The sequence below is a fragment of the Macaca mulatta genome, chromosome 4 (genome assembly GCF_049350105.2).
Source record: "Macaca mulatta isolate MMU2019108-1 chromosome 4, T2T-MMU8v2.0, whole genome shotgun sequence".
Lineage (NCBI taxonomy): Eukaryota > Metazoa > Chordata > Mammalia > Primates > Cercopithecidae > Macaca > Macaca mulatta.
In genome coordinates, this window is record NC_133409.1 from 137,562,504 (window position 1) to 137,575,393 (window position 12,890).

Sequence of the window (12,890 nt, forward strand, 5' to 3'; positions counted from 1 at the left end):
TGTGCCATCACCTAAATATGAGGCATTCCGCAAGATCACTTCAGCCGCAATGAGCTGCCTCAGCCCAGGGGTGACGCGTGCCCCTTACAGTCATAGCCCGTTGGCCAGGAGAGCTACCTGACCTCACTTGGCTGCCAGGGGAGAGAAATGTGATCCTTCCATGTGCCCAGGAGAAGAGCACAGAAATGCAGATACGGGTAAGCCCTGGAAAGCTCCTCCATATTAGCCCTGAGCAACATATTATTTACTATTTGCTTGGGTTGGTTTTTGAGCTTTACCAAGAAAAATCATCATCATCATGCTCTACGCAGCCCTCTGCAAGCTGCTTTTCCTCATCCATGGTAGATGTCTCTAACATTTACCCATGTTATTGTAGGTAGCTGTATTCTCATTCATGTTCACTCTTGTATGGAACTCCATTGCATGAATGATACGTTTTGTCCACTCTCCTACTGAGGGATATTGGAGGTTCCTGTCTTTTGCTGTTTTAAACAATATGCTGCCAGATATAGGTCTCTCGGTGCAGATGCACAGGAGATTCTCTAGAGCACAGGTTGCTCAGGTTTTTAAAACTAAAATTTTTAATGAGAGGGGAAAGACAAAGCAACAGCAAAAGGTGGGAGGTGTTAACACTTTTCCATTTTGCAAACGGCAGGGTGCAGGAGATTCAGACTCTGTGCTCTCCTTCAGCAAGGCACAGGTTGAACTCAGAACAAATAAGTCAGAGATGAAATAAATGTCTTCGCATAAAGCTGCGAGTTTACAAAGAGAAATCAAATGAGGAACCCAAGCAACTGTTGCTTTCACATAACTTGGAGGTTTCTAAGGCAGTGTTTCTCAATGTCAAGATGTCACCATTTCAAAAGAGAACCTGAATTCTCAGAAGATTTCAACGCAAGATTTTCACTTGCCTCCATTTTGCAAATAAATAAATGCCATACTGTGATCTTGTTCTCTTTTTTTACTGGAGGGAGACATGTCTTGGAATCAAAGAAATAATGACAAGGTATTTCCACTTTCCCTAAGACTGGCAACACCAGTGTACAGCCCTGGAAGGAAAGATATAAAGCAGGAGAAATAAGGCTACCGGGAACAGATTTCAACATTGGCAAACCAAGGAATAACATTAATCATGTAATTTATCCTACTAGGTTCCTGGTGGGATCCTTCTTGTTAGCTTTGACCACAAGCAAGAAATTGTGGCCTTGGTGAAATGTTTTATTTTCAATTTATCAGCGATAATAGAGGGAATCTGGTAACCCATCTCTTGACAGGTTAAGAAAGAAATGGAGAGATAGTCCTGAACACCTTTGGAGTAGTTGGCTCATAGGCAAATCGGATGAAGCACTGGGAGAAGTCTGGGGGGCCAGTCAGCCTTGGTTTTGCAGGCAGAAAAGAGTGGGATGGATCTTAGTGCTGTCCTTAGAGGGCCGGGACAACAACTGGCCTCTGACCAAGAGCAAAGGAAACACATCCAGGTGGCTGAGCTCCTCGCCTTGAGAACGTAAAGATGACCAGCTGCTCAGGAGTTAGTGGAAGTCACAACTTGTAATTCAATGGTGAAAGAATGAGGCTTTATCAAGTTAAAACAAAAGTGGATGCATTGTTCACTTTTGCTGCTACTAATGGGGCATTTCCAGGTGCCATCCACTGTGCCAAGGCTTGGCATGCATTGCCTCCTTATTCCTCAGGGCAAGCCGGTAAGGTGGGTGGAGTTACCACTCAGGCTTCTTGGTAGTGAGAGAAACCAACCCTGGGTGGTTTCAGCAGAAAAGCAATTTACTAAGAGGATATTGGGCATCTCAGAGAATTACAGGGAATGTTCAGAAAATGAACAGGAGACAGGGGAAGCCAAGACCTGGTTTTAAACGGTAACCACCACCAGTGCCACTGCTACCACTGCTGCTGCTAAACAAATTCTCCACCATCCTCATGTCTCTGTATCGTGTGTCTCAGGTTCAGAGTCCTGGGAGGAAGAGTAGGCTTAGTTGAGCCTGAGTTGTGTGCCCATGCCCTGGGCCAGCAAGGCAAATGTCCCCTAACGTAGGAATTATGGTTATGTGAACCCCAAATATCTGAGACAGGTCTCAGTTAATTTAGAAAGCTTATTTTGCCAAGGTTGAGGACGTGCACCCGTGACACAGCCTCAGGCAGTCCTGATGACATGTGTCCAAGGTGGTAGGGGCACAGCTTGGTTTTATACATTTAGAGAGATAGAAGACATCAGTCAATATGTGTAAGATGTACATTGGTTCCATCTGCAAAGGTGGAACAACTCGAGGTGAAGATGGGACAACTCCAAGCGGGGAGGGGGCTTCCAGGTCAAAGGTAGACAAGAGACAAATGGTTGTATTCTTCTGAGTTTGTCACCCTCTCCAAATGAAGTGGTCAGATATGTGTTTATCTCAGTGAGCAGTGAGGTGACTTTGAATAGAATGGGAGGCAGGTTTGCCCTAAGCGGTTTCCAGCTTGACTTTTCCCTTTAGCTTAGTGATTTGGGGGCCCCAAGATTGATTATCCTTTCACAGTTATCCCCCTTTACAGATGAGGTCTTCTGACATGTGCTGTCCCTGATGCACCATGACTGCTGTAGCTTCTCACAATTAATATCTGCATTTGGCTAGCTCTGGCAAGGAAGAACTAGAATGCCCCCAAATTAGAATAAAGCAGTGTGTAAACTGTAATAGCTAACATTTTATGGTGCTTCACAGAATGCATTAACCCATTTGTTTCACTTAACCACTACCAAAAATTCTTACATCAACCCTGGTAGGTGAAGAGGGAGGCATTTTTGTCATCCCAAAACTGAGTCCAAGTGAACTCAATGACTTACCTGTAAGTAGAGGCACAATCTAGATATTTTGACCACAGTTTTCATGCTAGACCAGGTGATCGTTTAAGTACTTGGCCGATTTTCTCTTGGTATAATGCTTCATTAAATGTTTTTAAAGGTTATGAAAGTGAGACTTCTCAAACTTTAATGTTCACATTAATTACCTGGGGATCTTTATAAAATGCAAGTTCTAAATCAGTTGATCTGGGGTGGGGCCTGAATCTGCATTTCTTTTTTTTTTTGAAACAGAGTCCACTCTGGTGCCCAGGCTGGAGTGCAATGGTGTGATCATGGTTCACTGCAGCCTTGACCTCTCAGGCTCAAGCAATCCTCCCATCTAAGCCTCCTGAGTATCTAGGACTACAGGCGTGCACCACCACACCTGGCTAATTTTTTTTTTCTTTTTGTAGAGACAGGGTCTTGCTATGTTGCCCAAGCTGATCTCAAACTTCTGGACTCGAGCAATCCTTTTACCTTGGCCTCCCAAAGTGCTATCATTACAAATGTGAGCCACCACGCCCAGCCCAAATGTGCATTTCTAAACAGTTCCCAGAAAATGCTGATGCTGCTGTCCAGGAACTACACTTTGAGTAGCAAAAATTTAGAGGACTGGTAATAAGGCTTAAGAGCAATCAATGTTTCGTTGTTGTTTTGAGACAGAATGTCTGTCACCCAGGTTGGAATGCAGTGGCATGATGTCGACTCACTGCAACCTCTGCCTCCATGGTTCAAGTGATTCTCCTGCCTCAGCCTCCTGAGTAGCTGGGTTTACAGGCATGTGCCACATGCCCGACTACTCTTTGTATTTTTAGTAGAGACGAAATTTCACCATGTTGGCCAGGCTGGTCTTGAAATCCTGACCTCAAGTGATCCACCCGCTTTGGCCTCCCAAAATGTTGGGATTACAGATGTGAGTCACTGCATCCAGCCAGCAATCAATATTCTTAATCTGTATCACACAACTGCAATATTTTAATAACTTGGTGAAGAACTGTAGAGAATTTTTATTTTTTCCATGCTTTGACCTTTTGTGTTATTTCTTTATTAGGTTTAAAGGACAAGGTTTGAGAGAGAAAGGTGGTGAACAGATGGAGTGGTTTGGGCTCAATTTGGGTTCTGCTCACACACAGAGGGGGGTACACAGCTTGAAGAGCAGACCAGGCTGGAAACAGCACCACTGCTCAGAAACCTGCCAGTCATTCAAACAGGAATTCCACAGATAATACATCTCAGCATGCAGCCCAGGAAATTCAATTCTCTCCTTTCAAAAGTAAGCTCTCCTGAAGTTTATAAACAACCCATATCCCTGCATGGAGAAACACAAAGAAGAAAAGACCTTCACAATGAGGACTTGGAAGCCACACAGCGCTGAGGGCCGCAGCCGAGTTTGCAGCAGCAGCCAAGACGAATCAACAAGACCACTAGACCCAACTGGCAAGAAACAAGACCCAAGTGCCAGGTCACAGAGAGCCCAGTGGAGTGGAAGGTGAGGGAGCAGATTGGGATAGTTGATGCGGAGATTAAAACAACTGAAAACCCTAAAGAAAACAAAGCAGGGAGTTAATAAAGCAACCGTCTGTCTCCTCATGAAAGTAAAGGAGGAAAAGAAGCAAAGAGAAACCAGATGCAAGGTTTGCCTTAAACCCCAGCGGTAGTGGCCGAGACGGGCAGAGCAGGGCGCTGGAGCAGATGAAAGCTTCGGAAAGCAATTGGGAGTGAGGAGGAGAGTAAATACAGTAACCGGAGGGACATCAAATGGCAGCGGGGGGAGCTGGCGCCTCCACCTCGAGTTTTGATTAGCAAAGGGGAGTTGGCACTAACCAGCCCTTGACAGACATATTTGGGGACAATTATTAGAAAGCTATTTTTGTGGTTTCTTTTGTCTCTCTGAGCCACAAGCTGAAGCTGCCCATATGTTAATCTGTTTTGGAGCCTGAGAAAACAACACTGATTTCACCAAAACCCTTGAGCTTTTAAAAATAAGAAAACACCCTTCCAAAGCTTCCACAAGTTGTTTTGGTCCTTTTTGAAAGTATGTATTTCTTTTCAAAAGGGTATTACTCAGCAGTTTGGTTTATTTTTCTTCTCTCTCCAAAGTATGCCTGTGTTTATACATGGAAGTAAGAAAACATGAATGGAAATGTTTAAGCCCCTAAATGGTAGCCTTTAGGGGGGCAGGAGTGAGGGGCTTGCCAGTTCTCACCATTGGGTGCAATTTTGTCCATTTCAGAAATGCTAGTCCTTCCCCTGCAAACCTTGGCCTCCTGGAAGCTCTCCTGTCCATGTGACCCTCACCCTGCCCCACTCCTTGAAGTGTGAAAGGGTCCTCCCTCTCTCAGCCTTGCTCTTCCCTCCCACTCACTGCCTCTCTCCCCTGGTTACTGCTAACCAGTGTTTTCATCATAATTCTTGCTCCATATTTAGGAAAGGTAGATTTGTGCAGTCACCCTCCTCATCCAAGCCCTGTAAACTATATCAATGTCATTGTTTAATAGCTCCCAGACCCTATGCCTGTAGGTCAATACAGATGGGTATTATTGTGCTAGATACTTCCTCAAATTAAACTTCAGGCTCTTGTCTCAAGATGTCAAGGGAGAACAGGCCACCAGCATAGCCTGTGAGGGTATCATCCATCAGACTTCCCCTCATGCACTTTGATGGGTCCCCATCCAAGCCTCCGCTTATAACATTTGCTATGGCCAGAATGTGTCCACCAAAATTCATGTGTTGGAAACTTAATCCCTACTGCAACAGTGTTGAGAGGCGTTTAGGTCAGAATGGATTAATTCCTTTGTAAAAGAGCTTGACAGAAGGAGCTAGGTCCTCTTTCCCTTCTGCGTTCCGCCACATAAGGAAACCATGTTCCTTCACTCTAGAATATGCATTCATAGTGCCATCTTGAGACAGCAGCCTTCACCAGATGCCAGAGCCTTGATCTTGGACTTCCCAGCCTCTAGAACTGTGAGAAATAAACTCTGTTCTTTTTAAGTTATGCAGTCTGTGGTATTCTGTTACAGTGGCACAAATGGGGTAAGACAGCATTGTTCTAACCCACCTGTGCTCACCTGCCTCTTATTCAAATCCTCAAGGTCACGCTTAAGAACCAGCTCTCCCAGCCATTGTGGCCCAAGCTCCCCAAGACATGGCCCACTGGAGGTAAGTCCCAAGAAACCTTCCGGCTTTTGAAAAATCCAGAACTTAATGCAAGATTCACAAGTGTACCTGGACACTTTGGTCTCAATGCTCCAATATAAAGAACCTGATGTATATACCCTTGGGCTGCCTGCTACTTACCTTTGGCCCATCAGGTAGGAGGCAGACTTGGCAGGGAGTCTTTCTGCATGTGACCTACTGATATTTGATCTTTTCATGGTTGATCACTGGGAAATGGGGGAAGAAGTTCTGCAGAATTAGCTTACCTCTGGGGAGACTGTCAGGTATGATTATGATACTCACTCTGGCTTTTTTTTTTTCCCTGCAATCACATCAGAGAGTGAAATAGCATAGGCTTTTAAGGCACACATGTAGAAGTGCAGCCAATTCATTTCCATTCTGTCTGTCCAGCACATCCTCCAGGAATTCTCCCATGACTCCAATCCCTATAGATGGCTCCTTTCTATAGATGTCTCCTTTCTATAGCTGTCTTCTAGATGTCTGTAGGATAGTCCTATAGATGTCTCCTAGAGCAGGCTTTGGCAAACTATTGTCCACATGCCAAACTTGGCCAAGCATCTGTTTTTCTAAATAAAGTTTTATTGAAACACACCCATGCTTATTCATTTACGTCGTCTATGACTGCTTTTGTGCTATAACAGGTGAGCTGAGTAGTCCCAACAAAGACTATCTGGCCCTTTAATGACAAGAGTTCTCCAGCCCTCCCGTATTTGTGCTTCGTGTAGTTATCTCACCTTTCCAATAAACATCTGAGAACTCTGAAGAGCCGGGACTGTCTATGTGTTCTATTGTTCATCTCCCCTTAGCATTTACAATAGTGCTAGTAATGATGAATGCTTATCCATTATTAAATAGCTGTGTCAGGATGGTTCCCCTTTAGGTAACAGAAACCCTCTTCCAGACTTGCTTAAACTATTGTGACATTTATTGTTTCACAGAACAGAAAGTCCGGAAGTAGGGAAGGGATCAAAATTGGTAGATTCAGCCGCTCAACCCAGGTTCTTTTCATTTCTCTGCTCTGTCAGCAGCAGTGCAGGGTTCATTCTAATGCTGTTTCCCCTCATGGCCCCAACATGGCTGACAACAGTACCTCAAACCACAGCTTTCATGTTGACATCCAGCGTGATGGGAGAAGGGCAGGTGGGATGGGCTTCTCTTACTCAGAAGCTCTGAGCAAGCCTCTCCTTGACTTTCATTGACCCAGATTGGCTTATACCTGCCTGTCATTGAGCCAATCTCTGGCAAGAGGGATGGAATTAGCATAACTGCCTTAGGCTGGTTAATCATTTGGGGTGTAATGGTATACCTCCCAGTATACTATGTTTTAAAATAGTTCAAAACAAAAGTCAGATTACAATCACTAGAAATGTTGTGTATTTTGTACATCGCCTGTTCTTCATGGCATTGAAACTGTTGTGGACATTCCCTTAGTGCTGTAGTCCCAAACATGCACCGGTTCTGCCCTCCCAAATTATGCCTAAAGTGACCCAAAACATATTCTCCATATATTATACATTTATATTCCAAACCAAAAATATCTGATTCTAATATATTCCAGAGCTTTTAATTTACAAAACCAGAGATTTTTCCTAATACTTTCATTTCTAGACATCTTAACAAGACCCTTCTCCCCCACACCCCCAGCTAATTGGAATTCCAAAGGGCCAGACACTATTGAAGATCATGAAAAAATATCTGATACATCTACAAATGCGATGCCTACTTTAATACACTGCTAACTAACTCAGACTTTTCCAGGAGGGGAGGAAAGGGGAGGGGAGGGGATCCTCCCAGAAAAGAAAAAGGGCAACCCTAGTATCACTTTGCCCCATTGCATAACAACATGAAGAAACACAGGGAGATGGCTTTAATTAAACTGCTGCCATGAATTCAGATTTGTGCTAAGAAAGTTGTGGCCAGTTGTGAAAGCTCTATCCATACAAACGATGGCAAGGCACGGACCAAGCATTCTGCTCAAGGAACAAGGACCCACAAACAGCAAGCCTGAGATGAGGAAATGGCAGCCCTTGCCAGAATGTGTTACACAAGATGCTAAAAATCTACCCAAAGGCAGCCATCACCTGTCTCACCACCTTCAGGGGACCAGGGGCCACCCTGGCGCAGGCCCAGGCTAAGCCGTGCTGAAGAGAAGGAGCTTGTATTTCCTGCATGTGCAGGAGGAGGGGAGCAAGGCTGTGCTGGTGTACACAGTACCATGTCAGTGGCAGCGCCGGGGTGAATTACAGGTTGGAGACCTGACAGTGGTCTTCTCACAGGAAAAGGGTACGAGCCTCCTCTGAGAATCATCCCCCTCTCCCAGAGAAGCCATATGTCTGCCACCCCCATTGAGGCCCACTCCAGTGAGGGTGAAGAGTGCTATTAAATTATGTCACTTTGATATAAGGGCCTCTGTCTAAAAATTCAGTGTTGAATCATGGCATGCTTGACTTGAACAATATTGAGGTGAGTGGCCCATGTCCCCTGGGTAAGTCAGTCCAGGTCTGGACTCCTGTGCAATGATGACATTGTTGCTGACGTGAATAATAAGTGTGATTTATTTGTTCAAGCCCCATTTCCCAGTCAGGAGTGGTTTATGGGGCTGACTACCTGCAAATTGCAAAGTGGAAAGTTTATGGGACTGATTTATGGGGAAAGTGAAGGGCTACCTTTCTACACAGAAGACAACTAAATGCCTTCTAAGGCAAGGTCTCGTTCTCCTCAGGCTGGTTTTCACCTCCCAGAGCCTGTCCTGCCTGTGAAGATAGGGAGTCACTGTGGAATCTTATTGGTGCCCAGTGGTCACCATGATTCCCCATTGTGGTTGCCAGTAGCTCAACTTGGGATATCCCCATCACTGCCACATCACCTATTGCACACCTGCCACCATTGTGCTGTCACCCCCATTGCAAACCCTTGTCACCATGAGAATTGTCCTAGCCTTCACTATAATCTGCTACCACCATTATCATCCTTGCTGTCAGCCCCTGTCAGCAACAAGACAGAGTAACAAAAACACAGATTTATTGAAGACAATTCACAGAGTGGGAGCGGGCTCAATAGCCTCTTCAATTAGGGTTTTTATTAAGCTAAAAAGAATCCAGCAACACCCTTTGGTGCTCCCCAAAGGCCTCCAACTGGCCACGCCCCATGAAGGATTGGCCTGTGACCAATCAGTAGCTGATGTAGCTTGTTATCATGGGAGCAAGGATGTGGCCTATATGCTGCACCTGCTGCTCTCCTGCCTATATGAACTAGCTGCACCTGCTGCTCTCCTGCCTATACGAACTGGCTGCACCTGCTGTTCCCTTGCTCATGCCTCAACCCCTGGTCACCTCAATTCCTTGTTCTCCTACCTCAGTACCATTCCTCCACCATGAAAACCTCCACCAGCTTCTTTACTGCAGCCTTCACAATTCTCCGAGTCACTTTGGGGGTTAGTAAATTGTATTAGTCTGTTTTCATACCTCTATCGTGAACTGATCAAGACTGGGTAATTTATAAAGGAAAGAGGTTTAATTGACTCACAGTTCAGCATGGATGGGGAGGCCTCAGGAAACTTACAATCGTGGTGGAAGGTGAAGAGGAAGCAAGATATCTTCTTCACGAGGCAGCAGGAAGGAGCTATGCTGAGCAAAGGGGTAAAGAGCCCTTTATAAAATCATCAGATCTCGTGAGAACTCACTCCCTATCGCGGGAACAGCATGGGGCAAACTGCTTCCATGATTCAATTACCTCCACCTGGTCTCTCCCTTGACACGTGGGGATTATGGTGATTACAATTCAAGATGAGATTTGGGTTGGGACACAAAGCCTAACCATATTGTAAATCATCTGGCTTTCTCCAGCATGACTGAGCTGAGAATGGAGAGGACACGTGCTCAGAAGCAGCCACACGTGTTTCAGCCTCATTTCTGAGTGAATCCACCAACCTTCAACCTTCACAACACTACCCACCCACTCACCATTCCTGGAATCCTGGGGATGAAAATCGTATGTTTTTTATTGCATTTGTGTCCACAGAGGCTGCAGGATACAAAGGTGCACACTCCTAGTGGGTTTCCCATTTTGCTAAGGTCTTTATTAGTCCTGAGCCTACAGACCTCCCTAAGTGGTACATTCCTGATTTTTTAGGCACCATCTCTTTGCTGCCAGCCCAGGTCATTAACTCTCTAAAGCCTAATAATGTCATGGATATACCGAACACCTGAGTAGGGAGCTCTTTCTTCTTGGGGATTACTAAAGTTAAAACAAGCTACCCACCCTCATTACCAATGTTCTCATCACTACCATAATCATGACCTCATCCTACCATCGTCACCGTCAACTCTGACATCATTCTGCATTCGGCAAGAAAGGTTAAGTATGAAGTTGCATAGGGTACTAGGTACTGCCTAGAAAACTTCAGAACCCCAGTTTCTTTTTTTTTTTTTTTTTTTAAGTACGGAGTCTCGCTCTGTCGCCCAAGCTGGAGAGCACTGCGTGATCTCGGCACACTGCAACCTCCGCCTCCCAGGTTCAAGCGATTCTCCTGCCTCAGCCTCCCGAGTAGCTGGGACTACAGGCATGTGACACAAAGCCAGGCTAACTTTTTTATATTTTTAGTAGAGACAGGGTTTCACCGTGTTAGCCAGGATGGTCTCGATCTCCTGACCTCATGATCCGCCCACCTCAGCCTCCCAAAGTGCTGGGATTACAGGAGCCACCGCACCCAGCCAGAACCCTAGTTTCTAGAAGAATGGTCTCCAAAGAATAATCTCCAGAAAATAATCCCAGGAGATATGTCATATTTAAGAGAAAAAAAATTCCATTGTCAATTGAATTTTAGAAAGACTGCATTCTGACAATGCATCTTAGCATATTAAAGGCTCTGAGAAGTCCTGCAGGAGAGAAATCTGTTAATGGCTAGTTGACCCAATCTTTCTCCGGTATAATTTACCACTAAATCATGTTTCCACCTAACTTCTATTAACATCACAATGAACACATGTCCCATAGAAGATACATTGAGAAGGTAGCTCTAAAAGCTGAAAACTGCACAGGCAACAGTACCATGGATCCAGGCATACTCACGGGCCACCAGTATGGATGCTCTTCAGGTGCGTATCCTAGCACTCAATCACAAAACCTATTCTTGCATCCTAGTCCAAAGTGGTCATTCTCTCCTAGGCCCTGGAAGATGGGGATCATCATCTCTGCCTCCCCAGTGCTCATTGAGTGCCGTCTGAGCGTCTTATGGATGCAAGCATTATTCACGCTGCCCTCAATATGGCCAATTTCCCCTTCTCAAATTTGTGGACATCCCACAGTGCTGGATGTGCATTTTCCGGGGCAAGAAGTAACTAAGGAATGCTTCACTGGCACCTGAGCCCTCACCCAGCTTTTCCACCTACAGATCCCCGTGCCTCAGATGAGAGAGGGGGCAAAGAAATTTAATGGTCCAACCCCCAAGGACACGAAGGCCCAGAAAGGGCAAGAACCCACGAGGACCACAGTGGCTGATGCCCTCCGCCATTTCCTTCAGCTACAGCAGTGTGGGAATGGGGGCTGGTCTGAGATGGCATTTTCACTGGTCCAAGTTGAGTGGAGAGAAACAGGTCCCCAGAGTAGATTTTTCATAAAGTGAAATGCTTTCAACTCGAAGGGTGTCCTGAAATTGTCATCCTTACCTTGGGAGTTAGAATATCCTTAAGTAAGGGTGACATTGATGGCAAGTATATTAGCTTCCGGTGGCTGCAATAACAAAGTACCCCAAACTGGCTTAAAACAACCGACATTTATTGTCTCACAGTTCAGGAAACCAGAAGTCCAAGATCAGGATGTGGGTAGGGCCATGCTCCTGCTAATCCTTCCTGTCTCTTCCTAGTTTCTGATGGGGGCAAGAAATTCTTGGCATTCTTTGGCTTACAGCTGCAGCATGCCAGCCTCTGCCTGTATCTTCACACAGCCTTCTCCCCAGTGTCTGTGTCTTCACCTCGTCTTTCCTCTGTGCCCAAATGTTCCCTTTTCATAAGGACACCAGTCATATTGGATCAGGGGGTTCACGCTGCTCCAGCATGGCCTCATCTTAACCAATTACATCTGCAACAACCCTATTTCCAAGGAAGGTCACATTCACAGGCACCAGGATTTAAGACTTCGACATATCTTTTTAGGGGGATATAATTCAACCCGTAACAGTGTTGCGGGGGGGGGTGGTTTCTAATGTTTTTACCAGGCAGCTCTTAGGCCAAATCAAGATGTGCATTTGCTTCTCGTTTATTTTTGTTGTTTTACAAGTGTGTAACATCCCACCACCTAGAAGCTGCCAGAGGGAGCATTGTCCCCAGCACGTACTCTCCCGCCTCCTCACCCCCAAGTTGACTGGTCCCCCAGGCCTCACCCTGAGGGCTCCTAGGATGTTTGAGGACTGGTTTCAGCCTCAGTCTGTCCTCCCCAGGGACACAAAGGGCGGCATTAGCAGCCTTCCCTTCACCACGGCAGGTAGAGAAGCTAAGTGGCCCTCCTCCTACATCCCTAGCAGGGCCCCTCCATGACTCATCCCAATCCCAGGAGGGTTTAGATTCAGGCAGGGCTGACCTCAGCATTTCTTCTGCAGTGGCCCCTGCAGGCGGGGGCACATCCCTACGACTGGCTTGGACTTTCTGACTCCAGTTACAAAGCCTAGAGGACAGAGTGATGATTGAGGCCTTCTCGGCACGGGGATGAAGAGCACTCTCTGGCCCACTGTGTGCATGCTCAGGGCTCCTCTGGACTGACAGCTGCCTGGCACATAGTAGGTGCTCCAGAAAAGCTTGTGGAGGTAAGCAGAATGAAACTGGATTTCACAGTCCCAGTCCCATTTCATTTATTTGGCTGCACTGCTCCCATCAAACCAGGCCCTTCT